Source organism: Thamnophis sirtalis, unplaced genomic scaffold (genome assembly GCF_051295495.1).
Source record: "Thamnophis sirtalis isolate CommonGarterSnake01/CBP01778 unplaced genomic scaffold, rThaSir2_p1.2 scaffold_6, whole genome shotgun sequence".
NCBI classification, from domain to species: Eukaryota; Metazoa; Chordata; class Lepidosauria; order Squamata; family Natricidae; genus Thamnophis; species Thamnophis sirtalis.
This window is the reverse complement of record NW_028261386.1, coordinates 29827561-29845625: the sequence shown is the minus strand read 5'-3', so window position 1 is coordinate 29845625 and position 18065 is coordinate 29827561.

Genomic DNA, 18065 nt, shown 5'->3' with positions numbered 1-18065 from the left:
TAAGCAGACAATGCCATGTTGTTGGCTGAATACATGAATTATTTGAAGTGAATGTTAGACAGATTGCATAATGCAACAAGAAACATTGATCTGAAAATTAATGTATCAAAGATCAAGGTAGTCATTTTTGACAGGGAAAATGGAGTACCTGATTGCAGTTTACACATATCAGGTTTCAGTTTTTTTTGCCCCAAAGGTGCCACAGATGTCATTTTGATCAATTTATAGAATAAAAATGAAGTCATGTCCCATCAAACCTTAGTAAACATTACTGGACAGACAAATTTAGAGGGACAAAATGTGAAACCTGGTCCCATGTAATATTCGTTGCTTTCTTCCACTCCGGAAAAGCACACATATTGGCTGGGCTATAGAAAAGAACCAGCCAATTGTATTTGTCCCCAAGGGAGAAGATAGTGTTCTAAACTGATCACTCCAAAGTACATGGAGCTTTAGGGTATTGCTGAGATCCAAGAGTTGCTTTCAAACATTAAACATTCTAATTTGGGGATAATTGATAATTAGTTACAACTTTCTCACCACTGCAGGGATTCCTAGATTGTGCTTAAAGTGTTTAAAACATAAAACAGATTGTCTGGATCAAAAAGAAACCCATGTTTTCTTCCAAGTGGGCTACTCATTATCACCACAACCTGGGATATATTTACACTGATTTCATCTCCTTTAGTGCCTCAGCGATGTCCCCAGTTTTATACTATGCAAAAAGTATTGAATTATTGGAAGAATTATAATTCAATTTTACATGTCACTTTTACTCAGTGAAAGCTCGAAGATATAAGCTGCTTCTACCCATGTGAAGTGATGGCGCCACCTCCAATAGATGCAAAAATTTGCATTTTTAGAATGATTTGGAAGAAGGATCATGGTTGGCCTAAAATTGGTCCTGCTTTTACTCCTTGAGCAACTGTTATTCCTACCCGAGCCTCTATAAAGAATTGGGGTATTGTTTTGATAACTGCATTGTGAATTACAAGGCTTAGGACAAGTTTTCTTGCTAGCCTCAGTAGGTGTTTTTATGTTTTCTGGATTTTTGTATTGCTTTAACATCTTTTTCCATTCATGTTCTGTCCAGTAGAATATAAATATTAATTCAAAGGGGCTGGTACATTTCAATCACCTCCTGAAAAATTAAAAAAAACACATCTGTTGTAATATACAATACGCCAAAAGGTTATTCTCCTTAAATTCACCATCCTGTGTTTTTTTTTCTTTGTTTGACTATGGAGCTTCAAAGAAAAGCTCAGGGTTTTTTCTTTCTTTCTCCTACTTCTGTTCATTAATTCATGCAATGCTTGAGGAAAAGAACATGTTTACTAAAATACATACATAGAAAGAAAAAGAACCTTTTCATTTCTTTTTTTTTTCAAAACTCAAAACACAAACGATAGTTATAATTAAAGCAATATGCTTCAGAGGGTTCAGCAGCTTTGTAAGAAAAAGATTTATCTTTTTGCCTGACGTTTTTGATTCGCCTTCTTGTGCACACATGTTTCTTACTAAAACAGAGAGCCAAATCCATCCCAAAGGAGGAATGATGGGAACTAAAGGTATACCTCCAAGGGTTGAATTCAACCGATAATGTTATTGATCTGCTTTGTCTTATTCCAAAATTTTGACTGGGATGAAGTCCCCCAAAAGAAGAGTTTTTTTTTTATTTCTATCATCATGTAAAACTCCTGAAATCAGGCATATAATGTAAAGATGCAATTATCTAGCGAGTTCTACTTGAATGGATATTTTTATCATTTAATAAAATTCCTGATGGCTGAAAGATGTTCAAACTCTTCAGGGGGTTCATATTTATAACTTTTAATATTTCTTCTTAAACTTCCTTTAAGTCTCCTCTTCTTACATAAAATGCTCAGATACAACCTATCAAAATATCAATCAAAGTTGTCAAATAAAGTAACTCGAAGTGTTGTGAAAGACATGTCTTAGGGAAGACTCAATGAAGTTGCCTCCAGGACTTTCCTGAATCCTCTCTTCCTGCATGTGCCGGCATAACTGCTTTCCTGCAATAATCTGCAGAGAACACACATACTAGTGATGGAACATAACTGAAGTCAGGGGAATCAGTGACATCCATTGGGGGGACGGGGGGCAGAGGCAAATGATACCATGGATGCAAATTATGTGATTTGCCTCAGTCTTATTGGTCCTCATGAATAAACAGTAGAATAACAGAGTTGGAATGGACCTTGGAGGTCTTCTAGTTCAACTTGCTGCTCAAGCAGGGGACCCTGTACCATTCCAGACAAGTGGCTATCCAGTCTCTTTTTAAACACCTCCAGTGATGAAGCACCCTCAATTCCTTGAACAGAAGCTGGTTCACTGGTTCATTGTTCTCACAATTTCTCCTTAGCTCTAGGTTGTAGTAGGAAGGAGTTTAACAGAGGAACAACCATTTCCTTATATAGGTTGGTTATCAATTATTGCTCAGCATTATGAGATCTGCTAGGGCAGGGGTATAAAACTCAAGGCCCACAGGCCAGTCCTGACCCATGGGGTGCTTAGATATGGCCTGCCAGGCCAGCCTGGAAACAGCAAAGCACCATCCTGTGGTGTCTCTGCCAGCGAAAACAGAGTTTGGGAGAGCTGCATGTGCTTCGTCTTCACTGGCAGAAGGTTGCAGGAGACTGTTTCAGCTGAAAACAGAGCTCGAGAGGCCAGAGCTCAGGCTACCACAGGCACCCCAGACACGAATGATGTCAAGTGGCCACACCCACCCTGACCACGCCCTCCCCATCCCTCTCAGGTCAAACCCAACCCTGATGCGGTCCTCAATGAAATTGAGTTTGACACCCTTGTACTAGGAAAATGGTGGGGGAGAGGGAAAAGATTTTGGCCTGGGAATAAACTTTAAATGTGGACCTGGCAAGGGGAGCTTTGGTGAGAGATAGAACACAGTGTTAAAACACTGAACATCAGATGATGGTGAGGCAAGGAATGAAGGTTTCAACCCCATAAATTAGGCAGATTGATAAATTCAAACATTAGGCTTCTATGCCCTGAAGCAACACATTAACAGCTTGGGAATGGTAGTTTTTTTTTTGTCCCCAGAAACAAGAAGGATTTTCATGCACCTAGCAGGATTCCGATGCAAAATGAGAGATGTATTTTGTTTAGGTCACATGGAAATCTTGTGTATGACAGCTTCTGCATGAAGAACAAAGCCCTGGCTTTAAGAAGATATTTCCTAGCTGGTGGAAATCATCTGTTTTCCTACTGTCTGATATAGCAGATCTAATTCTGAATATTGCCAATGTAACAATTCATTTATATCCCTGTCAGTGTTTGTACAGTAAAGAGAAAGGCATGACCAGGAGTTAACTACACAACTGCTATGTAATGATCCTAATTTCCATGATTTTAATAATAATGAGCCCAACCAAACTGTTAAGTTGCACTTTCTACCTCAGCAAAACTGTGCTATAATTGTATAGAGAATAATTTTATGGGTGAATTGCGCCCTATAATGTAAAAGATTAAAATAAAGTGCTCTAATATACAATGTCCTAACAGGTGCAGATACTTACCTGAGCAATTAAAATCTTTTTAATATACAAATCACAAGCAGTGAGGCTGCTGGCATGATAAACGGGATCTTTGGGACACAAAAGGGTTTGTTGAACGGAGGAAAAATATTTTTGGTTTGCTAGCAATAATACTCTTCTTTTGTTTCAGGAAAGAAAAATGAAGGTGTGTGGACCAATTTAAAGGAGATTCCAAGAATGCATTCATTGATTGCTTTTGCTTAAATTGTTTAAAATGTTTAGTAGGTTTCTTTTTACAATATTTGTTTTAACCCCCTGCATTAATATTCTACCGCTGCTCTTTTGTTTTTCTAAAAATGCACATTTGAATAGTCCTTGGGGAAAGAACATCTGAGGCCAAAGCAATTCTAATTCTCACAGGCTGTGGCTTTGGTCGCTAATCTAAATGAGTGTCCATGCTGTGGATATCAATACTGTGAAACAAATCTGTCTTAGATGAGTCGCATCATTGGTCTATTAGCCTCACGAGTAGAAGCCAGTATTCAGTCCTCTACCCCATTCTGTTTCCCCATTTGCAAGTGGTTAAAAGGAGGTGGAACAAATTTGAGGAATTGGTGAGCTTGATACTGGAGCTTGCGCTCTATTTGGAAGACAGCATTTCCATAATAAAAGCTCCTCCAAATACATTGCTGTAGGGACTATTCCAAGGAAAAACAAACAAGCAAGCAAACACATTGGTCCTCTCTGACAGCACCTTTTCTTTCCCTTATTCCCTCTTGGAAGCTTTCTGTGTGAAATGCTAGTGGCACTATATGAAGGATTGAGCAGAAAAACAGCAACTCCAGCCATTAAGAGGATTATTGTTGCTGCTTATCACAGTATCACATATAGGTTGCAGCCACAAATGGGTCTGAAGGATTTTGTGTAGTTTGGCCCTTCCTCCTTGCATCTGCTTCCCAATTCAGCAGAAAGTTTGACTTTCCTATTACGTAGCCAATTGGCTCTTTGGGGCCTCCAGCTTTGCAGTAAGTTAGACTACAGCAGTGCTTAACTTGGGACAAAGGGTTGCCAAGTCAAATCACTGCACCTAGAAATGAAATCCTGCAATTGTTTCTCAGGAAAAAAATATGCATGGATTCGTTCATGAGTAATGTAACATATGAAATAGTACTTTATTTTTTGTTTCTGACCATCCTTCAAATTTATTTCTTCTACTATTACAACTAATACAATTACTATTTATTTCCTATTCATATATTTATCTGCTCAAAGATTACAGGTAGTTTACATCTCATAAAGTCATAAAACATACAGTAAAAACAATAGCAATTCATAACGTGATGTCAGCCACTTTTTTATTGCAACTTTATTTGTATTTCCCCGCTGTGATTATACACTTGAAAATGGGCGTATTGCTTTATTAAGACTAATTTTAAAATTATTTTTATATCACTTAGCTCGTTTCTCCTCTTAATCCTTCCTGGCTTTTCTTACTAACTTTGAATGCTTGTCTTTCCTCATAAGGAATTCATTTTCACTTTTAAAAGAATGCTATTCTGGTTATAGATTTCTCGTTATAGATATATAGAAAAGTTGATATTTAATCAAGCTAATATTTCTCCAGCTTAGTTTCTTCCTTTTAGAAAAGAATTCGGGTGTTCACATTGTATTCTGATTATTTCAATCACCATGTCCTTGATCCAGGCAATTTATCAACATTCTTTCATGTTTCATTAACATTATGAGTGGCTAGGTTGTATGTTAAGTGTGAAACCTTTGAAGTTAAAAGCTACTGTTCATGTGTGTCATCATCATCTCAAAATTTTGACTGGAAGATTGATTTTATTATGGTTATATTCTCTGGATGAACCTTGGACAAACAAGTATCCACCAGTTATTTAACATATTAACAGACTTGGAAGGGACCTTGTAGGTCTTCTAGTCCAACCCCTCCCTCCCAAGCAGGAGACCTTACACCATTTCTGACAAATGGCAGTCCAGTCTTGAAGGCCTCCAGAGATGAAGCTCCCACAACTTCTGAAGGCAAGTTGTTCCATTGGCTGATTGTTCTCACTGTCAGAAAATTTCTCCTTATTTCTAGGTTGAATCTTTCCTTGGTCAATTTCCATCCATTATTCCTTGTCTGGCCTTCGGATGCTTTAGAAAATAGTTTGACCACCTCCTCTCTATGGCATCCCCTCAGATATGTTCAGAGGATAACTCTTAAAATTCCCAGGCAGTGTTTGGAGCTCTCATAGCCCCACAATTGATGAGCACCAAGTTGGAAAAGGCTGCTTTATTAGTTGCCCAGTATTCTTGGACTACACTGGACTTGTCTCTGTAGCCTGGTCCAGTCAAAATGCATTAAACACACCCCATCTGGGCTCAGCAATTATATTTCCAGGAACTCTACTTTCCGTAATAAGAATTGCTTATGCTTGCATTACATTCCAAACCTAAAATTCTGTGTCTATGCATGAGTATGTATGCGAGTATAAAGAACCTCTGAGTTTTATTCTTAAAATCCTTAAGAGTCTTGTGAAAGATGAATCAGTTACAGTGTATCGTGAGGTCTGTAGTCTTAATGTAGTAACTGTTTTGAGTTCATTTTGTGGAGTAACTATTTACAAAAGAAGTGATTGAATCAGAAGCATTTGCACTTCAGCAGGTGTATTATGCTCCCAGCTGGAATGTGCCATGCCTTTGGTGTCCTAACCCTGCATCAGTAACTTTGCTCTTTCTGAAGGAAGACCATGGGGCACTAATGAAAGCAGGGTGGGAGTTAGACACCTCAATCTCAAAAGCCACTTCAGTTCCTTTGGGATTGGTAATCAACAGAAGGATGCCTCCATTTTCCTGGTGTATCACTGAATGTATCCTTCTGTGAACCTATGGAAGTCAAACTTTCAATGCCATTAAAATGAACAGTTGTGGCATGCTACAATATTCTATGTTCTATGAAATCTTGGATCTAATCTATGAAGAGACTACTTTGCTGGTCAAAATGGGACATGGGGGTGATACATGAAATCTCCCCTTGCCCCATTTTTGGCCTGTATGGCCTCCTGCAGCACTCTGCTATCCTTGTGTGCCCCCCATGCCCCATGTTGGCCAGCAAAGTGCTGCAGGAGATGTCAGTCCAATCTCCCCCCTCCCCTCCTCCCCCTCCCCTGGCTGGCCTGTGGAGGAGAACTACAATGCCGATCCAGCTTGACAATCCTGCCATAAAGAAATAAAATTACAAATTAGTACCTACTGATGATACCATACATGCCATGAAATGACCTCACCCAAAGGTTTCATGTAGATATTTTTTTTATTTATTATTTATATTTAAAGAATAGAGGTGAAAGATCTGAGTCATGAGGTAATTCAGATTGGGAGGTGCTGTTTTTCAGTGGTTCTCCTTTGTTGTGGTTCCATATAGATGTTATAGAGGAGGGGGAGAACATGTTTCATAACCTTAGCAACTTTAAGGAGTGTGGACTTCATCTCCCAGAATTCCTCAGCCAGATGTCCACACATCTTAAAGTTGCCCCAGTGGAGAAACACTGATCTTAAGTGAATCTCCCACAGTTCTTCTAAGCCTGCCTTTTGTGCAGGAGTTTTGGTGTTCTTAATCTCGATCAGCAGCTTATTTGAAACAGGGCTGGGCAGCTGTTCAAAGGGAGGCTTTTGCTTTGTTGGGGCTTTGATTTAAAGGGCTCTTTGAAATGAAGCTCTGAGCAGCATCCTGCTTCTCTTCTCTATGGCAGAGTGGCTGTGCCATCTTGCTTTGGCAGATATCAGCAGCGGATTGAGGTCCCTGTAAGGTGAACTTCATCACTATGGATCATGGGCAATTCACTTTGCAGCAGGTCAGAAATAATACTTCTGTTATCAGAAATTCTCCATTTGGGATCAGTGAGGAAAGAAACCTCACAAAACTTCAAACTGGGGCATTTTTGAAAAACACAGCTGCATATCACCAATCAGCAGGAAATAAGAACAGCTCCACAAATGCCTGCAGTCTGTAACAACATGTTGCATGAGTGAAATTGTTATGTGCTGTTTTATTGATTGTATTTTGTCAAAGCCTTTGGGTTTTTTTCTTTGTAAAATAATACAGATTTTTTTTTCAGGGAAAAAAAAGCAAAATAATAAAGGAGCCTAGTTAAGGAGGTATATTAGACCAAGTCAGATTAATGGTCCATCAAGTTTAGTATAGTTTATATTGAGTAACAAAGTTCTATAAAGTTGTAAGCAGGAGTCTTTCTGAACTAAAATTATACTTGAAAATGTTAAATATGGAAGGTCCTCAACACCAATAAAGAATCAAATAGTGACTCAGTAGACATCACTAACAATGTCCAGTTTTAGGTATCACTGTGCAGTCCAGTGACTGAACTGATAACCAAATCAGGATTGCAGATCAATAAAACTCGCCGGAAAACAGAAAGCAAAGTCTATAACAAGGAATCAGATGCATCAGCACAGAATGTGTGTCATTTAGTTTAGGAATTGTACTTGTGAAAGGTGATTACAAACAATGCAATTGGAAAGCTGGTTAATGCAGTTTTAGGTTTGCATAGCTCATCTGTTGTACCAGGTGAGTTCATTCTAGATCTAAGGATCCTTCAGATAGACACTCATGATTTGTTCACCTCACAGCTTATCTTCTGCTATTTGGTCTTTCTGTAGCTGGTAGAGGATACAATAGTGATGGTCATTCCTTGGTATGCCCATGTAACACCTGTGTTTTGCAAACTGCACTGGTTGCCAGTTTGTTTCCAGGTGCATTCCAAGGTGCTGATTATTATCTATAAAGCTCTATATAGTGTAGGGCCTGGATACTTGAGGGAATCACCAGTATTTCATAGTACCTGCCTGAGTAAACTCCAGGTTGCTGTGATTAAAAAATGTTGTTTGTCAAGACTCCAGAAGTACATCTTGTTCATACTAGTGCCTGCCCTCTGGAATGATGTTCCTCCCAAGAGCCAAATGGCCTTATTCTATTGTTGTTCAGAAGAGTGGTAAAGACCAACCAGCCATTTGGCAAGGGAGAGTAAGTCCTGTCTCTTTAGTTCATCGGGTCTGTCACATTTGCCATCTTTTATTTATTTTATTGTAATTTCTTTATTGTGAGTGGCCCAGAGTCAACTGGAGTCAGGAAGCATAGTGACTTATACTGAGCACACATATTTTCTCCAAGATGATTTGTCTCTAATCTGGTCTTTCGGGTCTTCCAATAGTGCACTTAATGTCACTCTGAATCCATTCACCTTACTGTTGGTTCTCCTTGTCTTCTCTTTCCTTCCACCTTTCACAGCATTAGAGCCTTCTCCAGAAAGCGAGATCTTCACACAATATAGAATAGAATAACAGAGTTGTAAGGGACCTTGGAGGTCTTCTAGTCCAACCCTTGCCTAGGCAGTAAACCCTACTTCAGACAAATGATTATCCAACATCTTCTTAAAATCTTCCAGTGTTGAAGCATTCACAACTTCTAGAGGGAAGTTGTTCCACTGATTAATTGTTCTAACAGTCAGGAAATTTCTCCTCAGTTCTAAGTTCCTTCTCTCCTGGATTAGTTGCCACCCATTGCTCCTTGTTCTACCCTCAGGTGCTTTGGAGAATAGTTTGATTGAACTCTGAAGTAGAATAATTTGAGCCTGGTCATTTGTGCTTTGAGGAAGTATTCTGGGTTGATTTGTTTGATGACACCTTTGTATTCTTGGCTACCCATAGTGTTAGGTAAGCTCCCCATTGGGAGAGCAAGTATGTTCAGTGAAGCGTTGTGAGAGTTGTGTTGGGGAACACACAAACCAGCATACAGAGACACTGCAGTTTAAATAAGCTTTTACTTTCATGGAAATAGAGATATCAGAGTCCATCAAACAGTCCAAGTCATACACGGATAAGTCAGTAGTCATCAGTGTCTTTCAGTTAAGGGATAATCCAAATAACATAGTCCAGTAATCATATAATCAGTCTGGTACACAAAGTTTGCTAACAGTTGCAAAACTTACAATAGCTCACGGCACTCAAATCAGATCAGCCCAGCATCTAATGAAACAGAGAACTAACAGTCATTCTGGCTCCCTCTTATGGCCGATTGAGGAAAACAGCAACCAATCACATTTTACAGTATGATTTATAGAAACAGCTATAGCATTGTTACATGATTTATATATTGCCAACCCAACCATTAGATTATATTCCTAACACATAGTATAGCCTCCAATATCAAATTCAAGAGTCTATGCTCTTCCTATTCTACTTGCTCAAAGTCCAACTTTCATTTCCATAGTGTGTCACAGGAAATGCCATAGATTTCACGAGTCTGAACTTTGTAGGTACAGACACACCAAAGCATTTGAATATCTTTTCCAAGATCCTCATGGCTGCTCTACCAAATGCATGTGTGGCACATTTCTTGACTGCTTGTTCCTTTACTATTAATGGTGCTTCTATAAGGAAGAAACTATTCCTAACTTCAATATCATTGCTTGTTCTAATGCTGGTTATTCTACTTCTTATTTCTCTACACACACACACACACACACACACACACAGAGAGAGAGAGAGAGAGAGAGAGAGAGAGAGAGAGAGAGAGAGAGAGAGAGAGAGAGAGAGAGAGAGAGAGAGAGAGATGTCTTGGCACTTATTGCTATTCCTTACTTTCTTGACTTTCCTCTTTCAAAATGTGTATTGTACACATACACACGCGCACACACACAAAATACACATTTTGAAAGAGAAAAGTCAAGAAAATAAGGAAGAGTAATAAGTGCCAAGACAGAAATACAGAAGAAAAAAATATTTTAATTTACACCATCAACCACAGCAGCAGCAACAGTAGTAGATCTGCATTGCAGTATTTATCTTGGGAAAAGAACCATGCAAGAGAATATGTGACAGGTGGGCATTGCTATATTAAAACCCCTGGCAGCTATGTAAGAATGACAAGTACTGATGCCACCTTGTACTATATGCAGTGTTTTTCAACCTTTTTGTGCAAAGGCACACTTTTTTCATGAAAAAAAATCACGAGGCACACCACCATTAGAAAATGTTAAAAAAATTTAACTCTGTGCCTATATTGACTATATATAAAGTGTTTTTCCCACGACACACCTTACACTATGTCACGGCACACTAGTGTGCCGCGGCACAGTGGTTGAAAAACACTGCTATATGGCATAGTTTGTGGAAGCTCCATATTCTCACTGAGATACAAAACTCAGGCCACCCGCTCAGCAAGCAGCTTTCCACTCAGGTTAACAGACACCATTCATTTTCACACATGAGAGTGTACACAATAGATAGTATGGAGATGAATAGTCCTGTGTTAGAAATTACTCCCTCGATTATATTTTCTGCTGGGAGAAATTAATTCTTAGATCCTCCGAAAACTCTCACTTTATAACAAATGGTAATATACTAGTTCTGGGACTTGGGGTTTCTTTGGGAGAAGAAGTGGAAGGGAAAGTATAAAAGGAGGGAAGGAAAAATCATTGTGATCAAGCATGTGAATCCAACAAAATAATGGGCTCCTGTTGTTTGAGAAAGTGTTTGAGCACTGATGTCAAATAAAGAGATAGCAATAGTGGTAGAGATACAGTATCTGATATTAATATGCATGTATGTAGATATTCAATTTATATGCTGCTCATCTCACATACATGACTCTCGACAGCTCACAAAGTTAAATCTCAAAACAATACAAAAATAACCAAAATCATACAACCAAAAATTATTGAAACACACTAAAAACAATAAACAATGATTAAAAATAATATGTGAGAGTAGAGTCCAATACACTAACAACATAGCAATTTAGCAGGCTCCAGACTATAACTACAAGATCCCCAGATAAGATGGAGAAACAAAATCTTCAAGCCCTTCCTAAAGGCTAGAAGGGTATATGACAATCTAAAGTCTAGGGAAATGAAGTTCCAAAAGGCAGACAACACTGAAGAAAAGAGTCTCTTCCTGGGTCTCATCAAATTCCTTAGTATAAAGAATCCATAATATGCCCCCTCCTACCAGATCTAATGGGATGGATAGATATAATGCGGGAGAGTTGGCCATGAAATATCCTAGTCCCCAGGGGTGGGATTGAAAAATTTTAGCAACCGATTCTCTTCCTGGTTGATGGATGGGCATGGCCATGGGCCTGAATTTTCACCCTCACCAGGCTCAGAAGTTTTCCCTTGAGCCTCCAGGAGGATGAAAACAGCCTCCCCCAGGCTCTGGAGATGCTCCAGAAGCTGAAAACTTCTGGAACTTCTGATAGGCCCATTTTGTGCCCTCCCAAGAGTCAGGCAGCTTTCCCCGAGCCTCCGGAAGGGTGAAAACAGCCACCCCAGGCTCCGGAGGCCCTCTGGAAGCCAGGAACAGGCCCATTTCCAGACTTCCAAAACCTCAGGTAGGCCCATTTTTTGCCCTCCCAGAGCCTCTGCATAGGCCCTGTACTTATCTGGCATTTTGAATGGGCCACGTGAAGACTCCTGAGAGGGGCAGGGTGGGCAGGGCCAGCCGGTCCTTGCAACAACTGGTTCAGTGAACCAGATGCAAAATTAACATCCAGTTCACCCAGTCCCATGGTTTATAGCACTTTATAGGTCATTATCAATGCCTTGAATTGCACCCAGAAACACACTGGTCACCAATGCAGTTCATGGACCAGAGGTGTAATGAATGCTGCTTGAGGCTTTTCTGCCTTATTCTGCAGCAGCTGCACTTTCCAAATGCCCTTCAAGGGCAGCTCTGTGTCATTCATATTGGAGGAAATGGGCATGAGCAGGGCATGAGACACAGAGATCAGATATGTGAAAGGGAGTCTTGGCTATCCAGGCAAAATGTTTCATGTGCCAAATTAGAGCTTTGGCTGCTCATTTTGCCTTATTGAAATCCAACCGTCAAGTTCCCAAAGAAGGGACATATGTGGTGTATATTTAGAGGCATTATTAGTAATGCATAAGGTACTGTATTTGTCAATTTTATCTGCTCGGGTGCATGAAACCTGTGTGTTTAAAAAATATAATAATTTGCATTTCACAGCTCTCTGATAACCTCAGGAGTGCACTTGAAATTCAGCACATGCCCACAGCACCTCCCGGCTCACCCCATTTTTAACTGAAGACCAATGGTTTCTATTAAGGGATCAGGCAGGGAGGCTGACAACCCAGTCAATAACTATGTGAGGTTACTTCATTAATGCTATAATGGCTGATAGAGTGAGAGGCAAAAAACAGGCTCCTGACAGCAGCAAATGAAAATGATAGAGATTCCCGAAGCTACGAGCCTTTCCTTTGTCATTGTCTTGTGCTTGGCTTATTCAAAATTGTGGCATTTATGTATTCAGCCTTGATGAATGTTGCCGCCGTTAAGTACTTTTTCCATCTCTAATGCAATGCCGATTGCACATTGTTCTTTCTTCCTCTCCCACTCTCTCGTGCTCTCTTTTCTAAAAACCTCTGCTGTCAAGGAACTAGAGACCGAAGAATTGTAGACAGTAGACAGTGGCTCAATAGTTCTTTTTACTAGTATGTGGAGCGACAATGAACCAGGACTGGTAGAAATGGGCTAGGGAGGCTGGAAGGCAAGCTCGCATAGTTAAAGACTGAAAAAGGATAATAGACTAGATTTTGTCCAGCAAACAAAAAGATCACCCACTGTGTTACTCATCACAGAGAGTACAGAGGACCCATTTACCTAGCACAGCCAATTGTTCTGGTGGTTACTTCCATTTGCCGTGCACATTTTAAAAATAGAAACCAAAGCTTGTGTCTGTCCTCATATTATGCAATGGAAGATTCCATAAATGAATTGCAGATGAGCAAAAATGCTTCCTTTCACCAGTCCCAGATATCTTGTCAATCACATTTCTCTATTGATCCTAAGAAGATAAATATCTACACACTAATAAGTTATAATGTTATTCTCCTTTATGGTTTTTGTTTAAATTTCTTTCCATACATCTATTAATGGCCTGGAAAATGAAAGGAAAACTAAGCTAAGGAATGAGAACTGTGAGCTCTCTTGCTTTGTTTCCTACATTCAGTGCATTTTTCTTTTGGAACATGCTACGTGTACTTTAAAGCAAACTTCCCAAAATCCAAGCAACATCTTAACCAGCATAACCATTGCCAAAACATCTAGAAGAGACCTGGATGAGGAAGGGGGCTCTTAGTTTTCTACCTTGGAAAGGAGGTTCAGATCTTTTAATATTATTTCCTTTTCTGTAAGTTTTACGATACGTATTGCCTAAACCTCAAGCTACATATTTATCATTATCACATTTAAAACAAAGACATCTCTGGATTGTATGTATCCATAGAGAAACAAGAATGGAAGCTTGCTCACATGGTGCTGTGCAAATTCTTTTAAAAAGTGCTTCAGTATAGGAACACATACACATTAAGCAGCTCTTTTTGTAGGAGAAAGATTGGCTGAGCCAGGGTGAAGTTTCAAATGGGGAATTAGCATGGAATCTCTATGTGGTGGCAACAGAAAGAAGTCCAATCCCTCTCCCCTCCTTTTGAACCTTATCTAAACTTACCCAGGGCAAACTGTCAGTCTGAGAAGATTCCTGTGTATAGGTCTGAGCAATAAAACAGCTAACTGAACTTTTCAAGTGTGAGTCTGGTTGTTTGCACCTAGCACTTTTTGAATCAATTGCTTGTGGGAGTGCTAGCTGGCAAGGAATGCTGGAAATCAAAATCAAATGACTGCAGGGATGTTGTAATAATCACAATTTTGTGAATAAAACCAGTCTAAATACCAGGGAAATTTCAATTCCATAGGAGTAATGGCTCATGGATTTTTTATGAACTCTCTAAATTTGCAGATTTTACATACCTGGATTCAATAATTGTTGTAGTATAATATACCATTTGAGCTGAGGTACAAACAGACCAACAGATAAACACAATGAGAGTTTTGGCAGTATATAAATTACAAAGGCAATGGATTTGAAGGATACTGTGCAAAGTCAATGATTTGGAGTAACATGGCTGCAGTATGTGGGCAGAGGTTCTGACCTATCGCCATCCAGAATTTAATTAGACAAAACTGAGAAGTTGAAATAATTAAAATTTGTTGCTGCTCATTTCCAAAGTCCTAAATGGGATAGGTAGGAAGAATAGGCAGCTGACCACTCTCTACCAAACAGGTTATTATATCCATCCTCCAAACCCTTCCATCATCTGATATTGGATGAAGTAGGTAAGAGGGTAAATCCTTTTCATCAAAATCTACCAGAAGCCTATGCTCTGCAGAGAGTTTCTATCATGTCCTCTCAACCTACAGAAAGACAATTTTGTTTATTTTCCTGTGTTTAGAAGCTACAGTATATGTTGTGTGTGGATTTAATAGGTGCTATCATTTTGCATTTTGCTGGATGTCATCTTTTTCATGTAATGCCTTCTAGATGTATTGAACTTTAATGCCCAGAATTCTCAGTCAGTGATACCAGTTATGGAGTTGAACTCTGAAACCGAGACTTTGCATGGTATTTTATCCTATCTTGTTAAACAGAGTCACATCTTAAACAAGAACTGAGAGGGTTTTTTTAATGGACATCTATACTGAGGGCAAGGATGTGGTGGCTCAGCAGCTAAGATACTGAGCTTGTCAATAAGAAAAGTTGGCAGTTTGGCAGTTTGAATCCCTAGCGCTGCATAATGGAATGAGCTCCCATTACTTCTCCCAGCTTCTGCCAACCTAGCAGTTCGAAAGCATGTAAAAATGCAAATAGAAAAATAGGAACCACCTTTGGTGTGAAGGTAACAGTGTTCCGTGCACCTTCAGCGTTTAATCATGCTGGCCACATGACCATGGTATTGTCTTTGGACAGCACTGGCTCTTCGGCTTTGAAATGGAGATGAGCACTGCCCCCTAGAGTTGGGAACGACTAGCACATGAGGAGAAATTATGATGTTTTATTTTATTTATTTTATATTTTATTTTTGCAAAGACACCTAGAGGATACAAGGCATAGCCCTGACTCACTTTCTGTAAAAGAGGCCAAAGCAGATTCTTGAAACTTCTCCCATCGTCTGAGAGGGCAAACAGCACATATGGGAACAAATATTTCCTAATACATGCAAAGTTTTAAAGGTAATAAACAAGCAGTTGAATTGAGTCTAAAAGCAAATTGGCTCACATTTTTCTTGCACGTATTTATTCCTTTCAGCGATCATTAAGAATGAGTGGGAAATCAGAAGTTATAGACTTTGGGCCATTAAGGCCCTTTTGCAACTCTGCTCTCAAAGAAAGTGCTAAGGGCAACAGTGACATTTTGCAGATTTTATGAAACTAAATCCATCCTTATCATTCAATTCACAGGCTAAAAGTAAAACATGCAACTCATGTTTTACCCCCACCTTTACCCCTCTTCCAACCCTGCTGGTCTTGTAATATATTTGTTAAATATAACAATAGTAATAGTTTATTAAATTTATGTGCTATCCAAGCCAGCTAAATAAATATGAGAAAAATATGCATTATTAGTTATTTTTCTTTCTTCTTCTGAACCATTCTCGTTCTCAAAATGAATTCTAACAGCAGTCTCATGTTCATTGTAAAGATTCATCAGAAAAATGATGAATGGGGGCAGTGGGGAAATTCATTTTTTTTTAATACCGGTTCTGTGGGCATGGGTTGATGGGCGTGGCAGGAAAGGATACTGCAAAATCTCCATTCCCACCCTATTCTGGGGCCAGCTAGAGATGGTATTTGCCATTTTTCCAAACTACTTAAAATTTCTGCTACTGGTTCTCCAGAACCTGCTGAATTTCAATCCTGAATGAGTGGGAGACCGCAGTGGCTCACATGGTAAGAATCCAGGTTCGCCTGGTGCACCAGTTGCATCCCTACCTGAACCGGGAGGCCCTCACAACAGTCACTCGTGCCCTTGTGACCTCTAGACTGGACTACTGCAACGTGCTCTACATGGGGCAGCCCTTGAAGAGCATTCGGAGACTTCAGCTTGTCCAGAATGCAGCCGCGCGAGCGATCGTGGGTGCACCTCGGTTCACCCACATAACACCTACCCTCCGCGAGCTGCACTGGCTGCCTATTCGTCTTCGGCTACGCTTCAAGGCGCTAGTCATCACTTATAAAGCCCTTCATGGTATTGGACCTGGGTACTTGAGAGACCGCCTGCTGCCAATTATCTCCAATAGACCGATCAGATCCCACAGATTAGGCCTCCTCCGAATTCCATCCGCCGGCCAATGCCGACTGGCAACTACCCGGAGGAGAGCCTTCTCTGTGGCTGCTCCGACCCTCTGGAACGAGCTCCCTGTGGAGATTCGAACCCTCACCACCCTCCAGGCCTTCCGCAAAGCCCTTAAAACCTGGCTGTTCTGACAGGCCTGGGGCTAAAGAGCTTTTGCCGCCCCCCCTCGAATGGTATGGCTGTTGTGTGCTTTTAAATTGTGTATTGTTCTGTTCGTCTTTTTATCCCTTATCTGTACCCCCTTCCCTGACTTGGATTGTGAGCCGCCCTGAGTCCCCTTCAGGGAAAAGGGCGGCATATAAATGCAATAAATTCAATTCAATTCAATCTGGGCCTGCGCACTGCTGAGGTCGGCAGCTCGATTCCCTGAGCAAATAAATTGCATAGGGACAAGGAAGGAGCCTCCTCCCATTGCCTACCGGCATTCAGGCATCCTGTGGGTAAAGATAATACTGTCTGAAAAAATTCCTTTCACAGAGGCAGCCAGCCGCCTCAGTGATCCCTGGCTAACACATGCTATATGCTTAAAAAAAATTAAAAACTTAAAAAACAATCAGAAAAATAATCAGGTACTCTGACCTAGACATATTAACCTAAACATATTCCACATTTTGACATCTACACAACTGCTATAGTAAATAAAGCAATAATAAACCTCATTGGATTCATTCATTGATTTGGCATTTTTCCATACGTTACTTAAAGATAAGATCCTAAATTGAACTTAGTTTACATGGCTAATTAGAGAAATAATCTGATAATTTGTGCATTTTCTTGCATCTCCCTTCTTCAGTCTCTCAGACTCTCATGCTCTCGGCCACAGTTCAATATTTGTTCCATATTTGTTCACAGTTCCATATTTTTAATAGTTCCATATTCATTGACAAAGGGCTGTTAGCACTTTAACTATCTATTGTCTTAGATTTTTAAGCATTGCAGTAGAGATTTTATCTATACACAGTAGTTTTCTATTAGATTGCTGGCTGTCATGTCTCTTTGGAGCTAGTTCCTAAATATATAGGTAGTCCTCAACTTACAACCAGTTGCTTAGCAATTTTTCAAAGTTATGCCAGATCTCCCAAAGGTACTTAAAACTTTATTTCGAAGCCAAAGGACTGCACAGACCAGGAAGCAGAACAGATCGCTTCATCCCTAGGCTGCATCACTGCTTTGTATAAGCAGCCACCATTTCAGAGTTGCCATTCACTGACATCGTGGTAAGTTTTGTGATATGGCCTCATGGTCCAGGAATGCTGAGGGACAGAGTGGCCTGCCCTCCCTCCATATGTGATCCAGAACTCTTCAAAAGGTAAGTGCAAAAT